The sequence below is a fragment of the Sus scrofa genome, chromosome 11 (genome assembly GCF_000003025.6).
Source record: "Sus scrofa isolate TJ Tabasco breed Duroc chromosome 11, Sscrofa11.1, whole genome shotgun sequence".
NCBI lineage: Eukaryota > Metazoa > Chordata > Mammalia > Artiodactyla > Suidae > Sus > Sus scrofa.
The window spans coordinates 73316589-73331332 of record NC_010453.5 but is presented as its reverse complement, the minus strand read 5'-3'; the positions used below and the strand labels follow the sequence as shown (position 1 = coordinate 73331332).

The window sequence follows — 14744 nt, the reverse complement described above, 5'->3', positions numbered from 1 at the left end:
GAAAAGAGAGAGGGAAAGGAGGGGAAAATTTATTTCAGGAATTGGTTCATGTGATGGATGTGAACTAGAAACCAAAATCCAGAGGGCACACCTGCAAGTGGAAGCTCAGGCAGGATTGCTCGGAGACTGTCTTGAGGGAAAATTTCTTCTTTTCCAGGGAACCTCATTTTTTTTTTTTTTGGTTGGTTGGTTGGTTTGCTCTTAAGGTCTTCAGCTAATCCCATGAGGCCCACCCATCTGATTGAAAGAAGTCTCTTTTAGGTAAAGTCAATTGACTATCGTTATTCATCACATTTGCAACAAACCTCCAAGCCATACCTATGATAGTGCCTGACAAACAACTGGGCACCACCGCCTTGTGCGCCTTGTGCGTTGACCTAAAATTAGCCTTCACAAAGAAGAATGCATGAGTGTTGTCGCATGCTCTTACTTGATAAAAGCTTATATCAAGGCCTGTGCATCTTTATCTTTCCTTCTGGTCCGCAGTCAGCTCTCAATGTCTCGAGAACTTGGAGTCAGGTGGGAAAATCCAGCACCTGGTAAATACTTGGCAAACTTTCCAGTTGTTGTCCATGTGTCATATTTTTTTAGAGAAGCTGTCTCAATGGATTAAAAAAAAAAGTCACTTGACGAATATCCTGGAGGATGTGGTTAATCCAGAATATGCCAACAGAAGCTCAGAAAATACATGGTGGTTCCAAAAATATCTTTTTGATGTCTGTTATTTTTGTTATACGTGCTCTCTGAAGAGGCACTTTCTTTTCTTTCTAATCACTATGCCCTGCAAATAAATAATTATTACTAATTTGGTGGGTTAAGAATTAAGCTAATAGACAAACAGGTATTTCATTTGCTGAAGCTCCATTTCAGTTGGTGGAGTGAACACACACTAACATAGTTTGCTCACACAGGTCTGGAGGCAGGGAAATCTAGGGCAGTTCTCTTCAAATGAGAAGGATGTCTACACTTTGCTTCTAGAGTTCCTAAGAGCAGATTGGGGTGGGGGTGTTTCCTAATCAGTACATCTGGCGGGAGGTCCCAGAGTTTCCATTTCCTACAGATGCTCAGATGCTGCTGGTGGTTCTCATGCAAGGACCACATTTGAAAACGGCTATTTTTAATGCTTTAAAATGTTGTGGCAGCAGTCAGATCATCTGGAGCCTTATAACCCAGGTTCACTTCATAGCTGCTTACATTGAACAAGATATCAGACTTCTCTTTGGCTCGGTGTCTTTCCCTGTACAATGGGGGAAAATGACGGTACCGTGTATTATGAGACCATTGTGAGAAATAAACAAAGAAATCACCCATCGTAATGCCTGGCACGTGGTATAATCAATCACTCAGTAAGTTGTGGCTGTTGTCTCAGTGGTTTTATAGGTGAGAGAGACGCTAAATTCCACAGCGTGTTGATGGCATGTGCCCCCCCCCATGTTAGCCAGCTTCCACCTAATAGCTGCTTATCCTGTGCTCCCCTTGTCCTGAGCTAACCGCGCCACACTGATGACCTAGTGCACTTTCCTGGCACTTCTCTGTGGGTGTGAAAGGGATACAAATCACAAATTTGTGAGAAACTGAAAAAACTCAAATCCCCGTCTTAACTTTTTAAAATTGGAACATTTGTTTATACCCCAGAGGCACCTGTGGATGGATGTGGTGCCCTACTCGCTTAATGTTATCTTTTTAATCTTTGCTTTTTTTACTACAGCCTTGCTGGTTTTCTTCCAAAGATCCCTTAGAGTGCTCCTCTGGAATTGTCCAAAGACTGAGTTGCTCTTAAATATTTTCTCTTAGACTGATTTTTTTTTTTTCTCTAAAGCATCAAATGTAAAAATACTGATAATTATCCTTACTGCTGACAGTGGCTTTCATCATATTCTATTTAAACTCATTCTTATTTTCATTATACACTTAATGTTAAATCATTCTTAGGTCATAAAGGTAAAGAAAAACAGAAACAAAACTCTTTTTTTTTTTTTTTGTGCTTTCTCTGTCTTCCATATGCCTTAACCCTCCTTAAACAAAACCCAAGGCAGGCAACATTTCTGCCTGGAAAACTTGAGAAGTTTGGTTCATTCCACCAGTTTCATGCCATTTAATTTGGGTTCCTTATTCAAGAGAGTCTAGAATATACACTTTTTTTGTTTTTTTTTAAAGAGGTCACTTTGGAAAATCCACCTAAACAAGCCAAAATCAATGGTTTCCTTACAGAAAGAACCCTGGGGAAAGAATTAGCGAGAATTACTCCTTGGGTACGCCTGCTACTAGTTTTTTATGCTTGATTGCTTGTCAGTTGGCAGAAATCAATGGTTCTCTTTACACCACAGAGGAGCACAGGAATAGGGGGCAAACTGCAAGTTATCAGCACTCTGAATGTGGATTAAACATTTCACGGCTGTCTCTCCAACATGTGCCCTGAAAGTACCACTTGGCTCAGAATTACAAAGGACTGCATTTAGCAAAGCTTTAATTTAAAAGAGGCACAGGTGACAGCTCTATTATTTTTGCACATTCAGATGCATCCACAGCTGTTTTTATTTATCTCAGCTGTATATGCCTGTATTTGTTGTAATTATTAGTCTCGGATGTAGTTAAAGATAAATATCTCAAATGCCTATCAAGGCTAAATTAAATTAAGGAAATCACACTTTTCACCCGCACCCCCTTTGGCCCCTGCTCTGTTGCCGGAAATAGCAACCATTTAAAAGTTGGACCCTCGTTTCATGTCCTCATCGGAAACCCTTTCCCAAGTGGCCCTAGGTTTGCCATCTCTTCCAATTCAATGCTCTCCCTTCTGGCATTGTTTTCCTCTGCCTTCATCACAGCGAACCCAGTTTGTTTCAGACTTTCTGACATACACATAAAACAGTTTGAAATTAATTTGGATGGCTGGAAAGGTGAAGAAGTGTGATGTGCAAAAGAACTGTGGTCTGAGCCACCTTTAAGTCTTCTGGTTTCTCCCTGGTGCTTTTGGATGGCGGACCCACTTCGGCGTTTGTGTTTCCCGCAGCTGTGCTCACTCCTTGTGTCCACCCTGTTTCAAAATAATGGGCAGTGGTTTCCCCTTTGGTAATATGAGTTGTTATGGAGAAAATAGGTGAGAGTCTCAGAAATTTGGAAAAGAGGAAAGAGAAGTAACAAATGAGGAAGGTCAAGAAGGTAGAAGAGCAGAATTTTTAGAGGGGAAATTGATTGTGAAATACACAGAAGTTTGCCAGTGAAAATGTAAGGAAGATGTGGTATTTGTCTCCAGAATTCAAATAAATGCTCCTTTTGGAAAAAAAATTTAAAATCTCTTTGCAGTAGTGGCATTGAGTAGGGTTGCTTTCAGATGGGAAGACCAAGTTTTATTTATTTATTTAAAATCCGAAACAAGACCTGATACGCATGCAGCTGTGTAGAGGAGTGGCTGACGTGTTAGTTGGAAGTGGGCTTTTCAATCAAGGTGACAGCATTAACCTTCACTCCTCTTGGGGGTCTAAGTTCATAGATGATGCACTGCCTGCCTGGAAGGATGAATTGCCTAGCAACTCGTTCAAACAATATTCAAGAAAATTAGAAAGCTTCTCAAGAAAGAATGAGAGAGCATGTCAGTCAACATCCTTATATAAACTGAAGAAATACTGAATAGGTAACCAGGTGATACATGGTGGAAATTGACATGTTTCTGCCTGCTAAGACACGGCGAGAGAAATGGTAGCCTTAGATTTATATAATACTAGATTTCTTTTGTCTTGATCATCCTGTTAATTTAAAAGTATTTTCTGTTACTTTGATTTATCACTTTAGGCAGAAATACCCTCCAGACGTATTTCTGAAGTGGGTAGATATCAATAATGACCGTTGAAGAACTTTGGGTTGATGGAAGCACTAACAGCCAGGTCCTTTTTGAGAAAGATCATTAGATTGATTTTGTCTGGCTTCGAGTTCTAGTTACCGTTGACTGCCTTGCTTTTTTCTAACTCAAATCTTTTTGGCTTTTTTCCCCCATTCATCTTGAGGCACTCTCTTCAGAGGGACTTGTGATTTTCTGCAGCACAATAGACTTTGCCTGACATTCACTCTCCCTCCTCTAATAAATGCTATGAAACCTTAGTCCTGATACATGTACTTAACTCAGCAAATCAGCCTTTGTGCTGAAGCCTTGCAGGTGAGATATATTTCTGGGTTTGGATCTGATGGCAGTGGGATCATCAGCTTAGTCACTCATTCAGTGCCACCACCTCATTAGTGAAAAGTACAAGGTTTTGATTCCTTCATTTGTAAATTTGGGGTGTGGGGCACATGACAGGTGATAATAGAGGTTCTTAGCTGCAGAGCTTATTGAAACATTTGAAGCTATACTTTAACACATTTTAATAATTATTGAGGGCCCCCCTTAATAACACTAAATCTTTTCCATGAAAGCCTTTGAAATTACAGGAAAGTCAAAACAAGGTATGATTTTCCATCCATTTTCTTATAAAAGCCACCCAGTCTGTTCAAACACATGCTAACTTTTTATTTTAATTCCAAATTAATATTTTAAGATGTAATAAACTGAAGTAACTCTAAATGGGGACTCTTGTCCCTTTATGAACGTTAAGGGAATTAAGTAAAGTTTCTTTTGTCCCGTAAACCTTTAGTCTTTCTTCTTCCCGGTCAGCATCATCACCCTCTGTCTAGAAATATGTGATTTCAACCTGGGAAGAGAAACGGAAACGTCATCATTTCTTTTGCCTCTCCTCCCGCTTTCCACCAAAAGATACGTCTCAGCATAAATAACAAACACCACCTATCTCTTAATCTTATAGTTACTGCCAATCTTCGAACTCTTGAAATAACCTATTGTGCAACATTGATGTTCTTTCGAATGATGCTTAGTAAAGCGTAGTCTCTTCCTTTTAATAGCTCCCTTAAATTGATACTGTTCATAAAAATTAGTTTTCAGTTGGATTTGTGGGGCATTATGATTATGGATAGTCTATTTTGCACATGGTACAGACCCTTCGTCTGCTAAAATGAAGTGTTTATTAAAGAAATTGTTGACCAAATACTTTATGGTAAAGATCACAATCTAACAGAGAAGTATCACCTTTGAAAGGAGTAGAGCCTCTAGATAGATACAAATAAGAAAAAGTAGACACGTGTTAAATCATGGAAGAGCAAAGGGGATACTTTATGGAAATGAACTCACAAGATAATAATTTGAATTTGACAAGGTGATAATTAAAGTCCCCAGATAGATTTCTTCCACATCTGTATGCCTTTCAGTAAAGTTGGTTAGCATATTAACTACTGCTGGAGAATACTGAAAAATATTCATGGGATGTAAAACTGCAAAATTATTATTCATTTCAATTTGTATAATAAGTGTAACAAAATGCAATGCATACAATATTACACAAGAGGTACTAAAGTCTATTATAGACATTTTTAGAACACAGGCTTAGATGATAATTTTTGTCTTAAAATATTTGAGGCATATAAGTATGAATTACCACTTTTTACAGTTTGAAAGAAATTTTGTATACCTTCAGTGTCCTTTAGAGCTAGTGACTTCTTACGTTGAAGGACTGGACTAATATTTAAATATTAAGCATTTGGATACATGCACATAAACATTCATGCACATGTATGCATATACATATAAATAGACGATTAGTGTAACCTATGTATTTGATTTTGCTATATTTTTCCTCTAGAGGAAAATTGGGATTCAGTGTCCAGAAGAAGAGGGCATAGATGTTGAACTGGAAAAAAACTGAAAAACCAACATAAGTTCTAATTTCAAGGAGCCATCCAATAAATTCTCCTTTTCATCATTTAATTTGATTGTATTATACACATTTTAATTTAGACATTTATATGAGAAACTATTTTTAGTACGATGATATTAAGACCCTATATGGAATTTGGGTGAAGAACTCACACACCCACTGTGCTATATGCAACCACACTCTATGGTTAGAAGATATCGCATTTGTGAATTTCTTTGGGCCTAAGATCTTTACAAAGAATATTTGCTGTCATACGGAACTCAAATCCAAGAAAGGAATCACTGTGCAGAGAGAGGTGTTGCCATTTCACACCCAGGAAAAAGCATACAAAGAACAAGGAACAAAGACTTTCTGAGCTATGTCATCACTTACATCGATGACATTTTCTATGTAGAACATTATTCTCTTGGCCTTGAATAAAGTCGTCAGTTTCAAATATGCCTGGGAGTATCACGGTGGTCAATGCAGGGATCCTTCTGTCCATACTCAAGGGGCGGTCACCTTTGGAAATGGTGGTTCCATTGGGAATGTCAGCCAGAGTAGGAGAGAAAAAGAAATATGACTGCAGAAAGGAGGGCCGCTCGGGAGACCAACTTTAATGTGAAATTATGTTAGAATGGGGAAAAATGACTTCCAGGAAATCTTTGCACATCCCCTCAAGGAAATATAAGTTCCACTTGAAGAAACTTAATAAGAGAGAAAGAGAGAGCAATCAGGAGCAAGAGGACAGGGAAAGAAATTTCAAACGTGGACTTTTTGGCAAACAAGGAAGAGTAGGAATTTAAAGTAGAATGTCACAGCTTAGAAGAGTCTGCTCTTGCAGATTAAGTGAAACCTTCAGGCGCCCCAAACAAGGCAAATTTTATGTGTATTTATGCAGAAACATCAGGTCACATGTAGCTGGTGCTGCTTCTCCAAGGAGAGAAATGTGGCATATTCTCGGCAGGTGACTGGAAAAGTCTCGTCAGCTTCCTAGGCTTTGGGTTGTGTTTAGGATTCTGGCATATGGAAATGCACTTTGCTTTATCCCCCCTGGTGAATTAACGGGAAGACAGCCTCTTTGCTTCTGTGTGTTGCTATTCATACTTCTTGTCTTTTCAGTTTTCTATGCAATTTTGCTTTTTCACTGCACCAGGCATGACTAATTGTTGGTTTTCACCCGAATGACTGCCATCATCCCCTGGCCAGCTCCTCAGAGCAGCCAGCCCGTTAAGGTTTTCCCAGCAGACTGAAAGGAAAAAGGAATGTCACCCATTCGAGAAAACCCTGCATCTCTCCCTGTCCTGGGATGGCTGTCAGGCAACTCCGTCTCTTGGAGCTGAGGCTGTTCTACTGGTATTGCTAAAGGAGAGCTTCTGGTCTGTTGTATAAATGAGTCTTAATTTTGAAGAAGATACGGTTTTGGAGAAAACAAGACAGAACATGGATCTTTTTTTCCTATTTAATAACTCTTCTTTACCTCTGTTCTCATTTTTTTCTTATTTATCATTCTTCCCTCAACTGCACTTTTCCCCAACTCCAATCTGAGCTACTTTTGTTCAGTAAGACCTGAGGTTATTTCTTTTTGCTTTAATCCTTTCTGCAGCTCCCTCCTTAAGACTGCTCAGGGATCTTTGGGAGACCAGCCTTGCCTTCTGCTATGCCTCTTACTGCCCTCAGACTCCAGCCTTGTTCCCACAAAGCAGTGTTCCTGAACCACAAGTGGAGAAGATTTTAAGAACAAGTTTCATAATAAAAGTTCCTGTGTTATGGAGTCAGAAACTATTTACTTATTTTCTGAAAAGTATATGAGATTCTAAGGAAATCACTTGTGAGTTTACCAATACTAAAGGGTCTCAGAATTAACTATTTTTCTGCTTTAACAAAAGTAGAGGAGTTCGCGTCGTGGTGCAGTGGAAACGAATCTAACTAGGAACCATGAGATTGTGGGTTCGAACCCTGGCCTCGCTCAGTGGGTTAAGGATCTGGCATTGCCGTGAGCTGTGGTGTAGGTTGCAGATGCAGCTTGCATCTGGTGTGGCTGTGGCTGTGGCATAGGCTGGCAGCAACAGCTCCGATTCGACCCCTAGCCTGGGAACCTCCGTATGCTGCAGGTGTGGCTGTAAAAGGACAAAAGACAAACAAAAAAGTAGAAATGATTACGAATGAAATAATAAATGATGAATATAACTGCTTGTATAATATAAATATTTTAAAAATAATTTAAGCTTGCTATAAGCAATTTTTAATAATTTCCTTTGTAGGAAATATTTAACTTTTATGTTACATATTTCTTATTTTCAATCCATTGATGTTTTACTATCTTAAATCTTGCTGTTATTTACCCCTGTCTTTGTGTTCATAAACACACCCATTGTTCACAAACACCAGTCTTTTCACACTTGCCTATTTCATAAAGTGAAAATAAAATTCTTTTTTTCCCAAAAAATTTGTGTATTTCACATTTTTCTCTTTTTTCCAGTTTGGCTGGTTTGAGTGTTAATCTTTAGGTGTATGATGCAAACCATTGCTCTTTACTGTACATTTGACTGTGACTTGATATGACAATCCTAAAGGCTACCCAACCATTACCCAGGTATTCGGGTAGCATTGCCAGTAGAAGGAAGGACAAACACGTGGGTGATATCATCTGAGAGCCCACAGGCTGCCAAGATCATAACTGGACTTTTTGCACATGTTCTCAGGAAATAATCTCATTTTAGGCTCTTGGTATTTTGTTGGCAATACCTATCCATGTCAATGCAACCTGTCTTTGATCTTTCACCTGTGTCTCTGTTTCCATGTTTCTGTGCAGGCAACCTGTCCATAAAAGTGAGCCTGCTGTGGATGGACTCATTTTCTAAGGAATCCAGGAAAGCAGAAATCCTCCCAGTCTGTCAAGGAGAGTCTGCAGTTATCATCCATAGAGCCTTTGGTTCTCACCTACCTTTGCTGGCTTCCATCAGCCTCTTTGCCTCTTGAGGTTTCTTAAATTAGCTGCAACTTTTTGCAGACCTATCTCTTGAAACATTTGGCAGTGGCAAATCCTCACTGAGACCAGAGCTTCCAGGGTTTCTTGGGCATATTGATGATGGGAATTTAAAAAAAGATGGCCAGCCAACAAGATGCCTCTTCCCATAGAAATAGCTTGAATTCAGTGTTAGGAGGTCACTCTTCCTTTGTTTAGAGAGGAAAAAAAAAAGAATGAGTTATTTGGTTACACACAAAAACATTCTTTTTTTTTTTTTTTCAGAACATGTCATTCTGAAAAAATCAGAAATGAATCGTGCGCTATGATCTACTAAACATTGTAAAAGATTTTCTTCGTTGCTAGTACAATTTCATCATAGCAGAATATTTCTCTTAGGAAACCATTTACCCTTCTTTGGACGCTATAAATAGCTTCCTGGTAATAAATATGTCAAAGACATTCCCAGTGGTAATTTAGGCCTTATAATTTGCCAAAACATGGGAGAAAGGGCGGGAATGACCATTAAGGAATCTCCTCTGGAGGAGTGTAGCCTAAGGAACCTTAGAGAGGTTATAAGTGACATCCACGTTTCTGTTCTCACCTCTTCTCTCTCTGTGGTCATGGGGTGATCCACCCCTTTGCCCTGTGACTTAACGCGCACTGCATGTGCCTTGGCCTCCGCCTCTGGTCGTGATTGACTTGCTTGAGCCAATGGAAATTTAGCAGACGTGCTGTGACAGAGGTTTTATGTGGACTTCTGTGATGTGTCTTGGTCCCCTGAGCATCTTCCATTTGTCAGGAGAGGAATGTGCTCCATATCACCAGGAGTCCCAGAATGAGGCGATGCAAGCAGCTAAGCTAGACTTAACTCACAGCCTAGAGCCATATGCTGCTGGTCCCCGCAGCCCCCAGCTGAGCCTGCGCAGACCAGCAGGACCATGAGCAAGAACTGACTGTCCGTGCCAGCCTCTGAGCTTTGTGGTTGTTCACAAAGCAGCATTGTGCAGTAGAGAATGGACGAGTGCAATACTTCCTGCGTGGACATGCATTCTGTGTCCTGCAGGCTACAGTGAAATTCATGCTCATTGAATCCAGGTCTTACTATATTGTTGGGGACCAAAGGATAGACCCAATCTTGAACAGTGGGGGCACAAACATCTGGCCAAGGAAGCCAGAACAAAGAAAACAAGGCATGAGTATGGAATCATGCTGCAGGCTTCTAGAATCAGATGGTTTGCTGAAACGTAATAGGCAACTATGACATACAAAGTTGTGGGATATGTAAGCATTTTCTAGAGGTTCCCAGAAGTACTTGGGGAGAGAAACCCCATAAAAGACTAGATTTTCTGCCGTAATACACAAAGGGACATGGGCTATTGCTATTTAGGCATTAAAGGGAAGCATGACCCACCCCTGAAGGCTGAATAAGTGTGAGACACCTGGTTTATATTTATATAAATCTTTGCACAGGACAATCCAACCTTCTAAGCATGATGCAAAGGAGCATATCCAATCTATTAAGCACAGCGTCTCTTAAGTCATAATTTATAGCATATAGCAAGCCCGCCACAGCCGCTAACATTTACTGGGTTCTTTCTAGGTACTAGGCTGGGCTGAAAGATTTTTTAGGTTTTATCTCATCTGCAGACTTATGAGATAAATCATTTTACTGTCTCTATTTTATAACTGAGTAAACTGTGGCTTAGAAAGTTTAGAAACTACACTGAATCCTAGCAGCAAAAAAAAAAAAGACTGTATAATTTATCTCTTGCATAACAGGACTTTGCTAGTTTTTCTTTTAGCTTTGCTCCTTCCATCTGTGACCCCGAAAATGTTACGGAGCCCAGTATTTGCAAAATCTTTACATATATGTATATGTACGCATACACACACACGTATATGAGATAATATTGCATGTATAAAATTACGTGTGAATTGCAGTAAAAATTGGACAGTGCTTAGAAACTGCAGACAAGTGGGCATCCTGATTGTCTCTGGGGTGCGGTCTCCCATTGATAGATTTTGTCTGAAGACCAAGTCCACTGCCTGCAAAGATATGGTCCCACAAGGAGGGATGACTTCCTTTAGAGCCACCAAGGAGACACATCATCCTTCTCTTTCTATTTTTTTTCCCTAGGAGAAGTAGTTACTAAAAGTCCACCCTAGCAGTGGCCAAGATAAGATATGCAAATCATCTGTGTTGTGCACAGACCCAGGAGGATTAATCCCATCATTAACAAAAGTCAGTTGTTAACCTTGAGGTGCATTTAAAAAAAAGAGAGAAGTCTACAGGCCAATGGGTGCATAGAAATGGGATTTTATCACTTACTGACCAGATAGTTGCCACTACAATCTTAGGTCCTGAAAGAAAAGAGCCCTCTTCAAAAAAGATAATAGGTCAGCTTTGCATCTGAACAGATACATAGAAACGAATTCTTTCCACTTTTTTGGTTCACCTCATCAGATGCTGAGTTACTGTTCTTCTGGAGGAACATGAATCATAACTCAATAAGTAATTTCTCTTTTTATTAATAGTCTTCAAAAAAACATAACAAACAAATGTTTCCAGAATTATTGACAAAAATCAAGACGTAATATTTTAATCGTTAGCTTTCTCCCTAAAAGGACAGTTTAAATTAGCAGAAGTAGGGAAGGATCAATCAGTATGAACTGAAAATACAGTGTTCAGTGTCCCATATTATAGATCATAACAACAGTGATGGGAGATGTTCATTACTACTTGATATAAATGAATCTTTGAATTTTTCTCTACATAAATTCACTAACAATTCAAAACATTCATTAAGACTCTTGACTGTTATTTGTTTTACTAATGGAAATAGCTCACAAAGTAGTATGTGTGCCACCATATAGCTTTCAATAATAATTTTTTTTTTTTTTTTTTAGGGCTGCACCTGAGGCACATGGAAGTTCCCAGGCTAGGGGTCAAATTGGAGCTTCAGATGCCGGCCTACACCACAGTCACTGCAACACCAGATCTGAGCCATGTGTGCGACATATGCCACAGCTTATGGCAGCACTGGATCCTTACCCACCGAGCGAGGCCAGGGATCAAACCCGAATCCTCATGGATGCTAGTAGGGTTCTTAACCTGCTGAGCCACAACGGGAGCTCCTTAGTAATAATTTAGAGATGAAATAGGAACATTGCGATTACTTATTATATTAACATCTATTACTGTGTATAGCAAATCACCATAAAACTTAATGGTTTAGAAGAACATGCAGTAATTAGCTCACAGCATTCATGGGTGGGGACTCTTGGATGTGGCTTAGTTGGAGTCCAGACTCAGCATCTATTGGGCTGCAGTCAAGATGCTGGCTGGACTCTGTTCTCATCTGTTGTGTAGTGTAAACTTCATCACTGGAGTCGCACCATGTCACTTCTGTCATATTCTTTAGTTTTGGCTGTTGACATCTTTTTTAAAAAATGTTTTATCATAGTTGATTTACAATGTTCTGTCAATTTCTGCTGTACAGCGCAGGAACCCAGCTATGCATATATAAACACACACACACACACACATAAGTACACACATTCTTTTTCTCACATCATCCTCCATCGTGTTCCATCACAAGAGATTAGATGTAGTTCCCTCTGCTGCACAGCAGGATCTCATATTATCCACTCCACATGCAGTGGTTCACATCTACGAACCCCAAACTCCCAGTCCATCCCACTCCCTCCCCCTCCCCCTCACAACCACAAGTCTGTTCTCCATGTCCATGAGTTTTTGTCTTTTGTACAGATAGGTTCATTTGTGCCATATATTATATTCCAGATAGAAGTGATATCATATGGTATTCGTCTTTCTCTGTCTGACTTAACGTCTCTTAGTATGAGAGCCTCTTGTTCCATCCATACTGGTGCAAATGGAATTATTTTGTTCTTTTTTATGGCTGAATAGTATTCCATTATGTATGTGTACCACATCTTCTTAATCTATTCATCTGTCAATGGACATTTAGGTTGTTTCCATGTCTTGGCTATTGTGAATAGTGATGAGATGAACATAAGGTGCATGTATCTTTTTCAATTAAAGTTTTATCTGGATGTTGCTGGGATTGCTGGGTCATATGGTAGTTCTATATGGTAGCCTTCATACTGCTGGGTCATATGGTAGCCTTCATACCGTTTTCCACAGTGGTCACATCAATTTACATTCCCAGCACCAGTGTAGGCGGGTTCCCTTCTCCTCACACCCTCTCCAGTGTTTGTTATTTGTAGACTTATTAATGATGGCCATTCTGACCAGTGTGAAGTGGTACCTCATTGTAATTTTGATTTTCATTTCTCCAATAATTAGCTATGTTGAACATTTTTTCTTGTGCGTTATTAGAAGTAAGTTGTAGCTTTTGTCCAACTTCAAGGGGAGGGGTCATAGAAAGATATGAACACAATTAGGTAGGGACACCAGGAAGTGGGGATATGGGGGTCACCTTAGGGTCTGTATGTTGTGTACTTGACATAGCTTCTCAGAGAGACTGTGGAGTAAGTGTGCTGTAAGCCACTCTAAAGTACGATTCTGAGAGAAAGTCAGCCTGGCTCACTCTGACACATTGATTTTAGTAGTTAACAGTTACGCTCTGCTGGATATTCTACCTGAATATTGGCTAGGATGTCCCTGTCAGTTGATAACATTAAAATAACTTCCTATTCAAGAAAAAATGGACAAAGCCTTTGTTTTCTTGGAATTTGCTTTCCAGTGATAATAACCCTTACACTTGTGGAATGCTCTCATGTTCCAGGCAAAATACTCATCACTACAAACTTGGGTGGTGGAAACCTAATTTTCCAAGACTCTCTCATGACAGGGAAAGTCTAACTAAACATGTTCTAGGAATCCCTGTTGTGGCTCAGTGGAAACAAACCTGACTAGTATCCATGAGGATGCAAGTTTGATCCTTGTCATTCAATGGGTTAAGGATCCGGCGTTGCTGTGACCTGTGGTGTAGATCACAGATGTGGTTTGGATCTGGCTTTGCTGTGGCTATGGCTATAGTGCAGGCCAGCAGCTGTAGCTGTGATGCGACCCCTAGCCTGGGCACTTCCATGTGCTGCAGGTGTGGTCCTAAAAAGAAAACAAAAACAAACAAAACCCAAAAAACCTGGTCTAGCCAAATCTGAGCCAGATCTGCTAGATAGGGACAAAGGGTTCTAAGAATCCTGGGGATTGCCTGAGAATTGTGAATCTTTACTTATATCTCTCTGGGGTTCATATCAGACAAGTCTAGCCTACATGGAAGTTTAAAACAAATAATCTGTATGATGTTACTCAGTATAAAAATCTATTTGACTTGTCTTTGGGGGGAAAATTTTTTTTAAAGAAGTACAGATATTAAGGATTATTTCTTTAAAGTAACTGTTGGACTATTACCCAATAGAAAAAGCTTAACAGACTTGATTCAAACCTCATGCGAACACTGAGTACCTGAAAGAATAAAAATCAGTGATTAAGCCTTATTTTTCAGATGTGCAAACTGAGGTGAAGTATGTTTTCCAGAGTCACATAGGTAGAAAATGTTGGAGCAGAGATTCAAATCCAGTCAGCTGACTTGAAAGCTCATGCTATTAAACTTGATGTTTAATTTTATCTGTTGACATTCAAATGTTTCTCTGGAAAAATTCTATTTCATAAAAAATATTCCCATCCATCAGAAATGTCTTGGAGACACCCCGTCAAGTTAATCACCTGATCCTGTGGGCCCCGCCCAAAATGCCTGGGCTCTGTCACATTCTAGTGCCACGTGTGTGTTTACACTGTTTGTCCCTCCTGGGGATCAGTTAATGCACCGGAGCATGACTGTCTCTCCAGTGTTGTCTCATCCCTTTCAAAGGATGTCATGACTCCTGCATAGGAGGAAATTAATCCCGATGCCTTGTAAGTTCTACCTGAAATCGTCAAGCTCTGTTAATGGAAAGGTGGCCCCTCAGCTTGAGAGAGGGCCGCCAGAGCATTGGAAGCAGGCTTGTAGCCTTGGCGTTCCATACTGAGGGCATTTACTTCATCCCGT

At 39.9% G+C, this 14744-nt stretch overlaps 1 long non-coding RNA gene across 1 annotated transcript; it reads right to left on the bottom strand.

The window, feature by feature from the left end:
• LOC102168091 lies at window positions 3752-11602 on the bottom strand. The gene is made up of 3 exons (XR_306344.3): window positions 9311-11602; window positions 8686-8915; window positions 3752-4682 (listed from the first exon to the last, which is right to left on the bottom strand). It is a non-coding gene; the product is annotated as an uncharacterized LOC102168091 (long non-coding RNA).